Genomic DNA, 1,063 nt, shown 5'->3' with positions numbered 1-1,063 from the left:
TGGGTCAGCCCAGGGATGTGGAAAACCACAGGTGAGCTGGTCACTGAGGCTAGACCCGGCCAGGGCCTCATGTTTGCTCCATCATCTCCTCTGTCCCTGCATTTGAGACCAGGGCTCCTCCTGTGCCTGTAAGTCTTCTGCCCATTGTTCTCTGGCTTCTCACGTGGCTCCAGCCTCTGCCAACTGCCCTGTCTCTGGGGCATACTGAAGCTGAAAGCCCAAAGCACGGTCTCAGCTGGCTCCTGTGTGCTTGGGGGCTGCCAGGCTGGTCTGGTGGGGAGTGAAGACACGTTGTGGCCCCATATGTCAGAGTGGGTGAGGCCCAAGGGTGAGGTGGGTGTCAGGGACCCTCAGAGGGGGCCTCTGGACATGGCTCTTGTGCCCAGGATCAGGGCAGGCAGTTGGGCTCTGGGGAGGCTTCCCCAAACCAGTGGCAATGGCTCTGGAAGGCAGGTGCTCTGGGTGTGGTGTGTGGTGTGTGGTGTGTGGTGTGGTGTGTGGTGGCAGCTTGGAAAGGTACTATTTAAGAGTATACTCATGGGCCAGGGGGTATAGCTCAGGGGTAGAGCATTTGACTACAGATCAAGAGGTCCCTGGTTCAAATCCAGGTGCCCCCTACCAGCTGCCTCGCCTTTTATGCATTCCACATGCTCCTCTTCCTCTCGCCTCCAAAGTGTCTGCAAGAAACCCAGCCTCAGCCAGCCTCTGCCAGCCTCTGCCAGCCTCAGCCTCTTTCCCCCCTGTGGCTGCCACACTCCAAGCATGCTGGGTCCAGGCCAAAATACCTCTTGGACCTCAAGCTGGCCCCACACCCCTGCAGGGGCCCTCAGCTTACCTCTCTGTGACCTGGATGACACAGATTTCTCCATGCTCTTTGGGGATGGCAGAGCCTCAGGGCAAACAGAGTCTGCCCAGGTCCAGCAGCCTCCCATTGGCTGCCACCTTCCTACCTCTCCAGTCCTCTTTTTGTGCCTGCAGCTGCTTCAAGAGAAGGCCACCAGCTTTTCAGAGCCAACTGCTGACCAGGCACACACTTCATCAGGCACCATCTCTCGGATCTTAG

General features: G+C 58.3%; 1 non-coding gene across 1 annotated transcript; it reads left to right on the top strand.

Moving 5' to 3' along the window:
- Positions 1 to 545: 545 nt before the first annotated feature.
- TRNAC-ACA (transfer RNA cysteine (anticodon ACA)) lies at positions 546 to 617 on the top strand. The gene has a single exon. It is a non-coding gene; the product is annotated as a tRNA-Cys (tRNA).
- Positions 618 to 1,063: the final 446 nt, after the last annotated feature.

This window comes from Monodelphis domestica, chromosome 5 (assembly GCF_027887165.1).
Source record: "Monodelphis domestica isolate mMonDom1 chromosome 5, mMonDom1.pri, whole genome shotgun sequence".
Classification (NCBI taxonomy): Eukaryota; Metazoa; Chordata; class Mammalia; order Didelphimorphia; family Didelphidae; genus Monodelphis; species Monodelphis domestica.
Note: the sequence above shows the minus strand (reverse complement) of the source record. Positions and strands in the feature narration are given on the sequence as shown.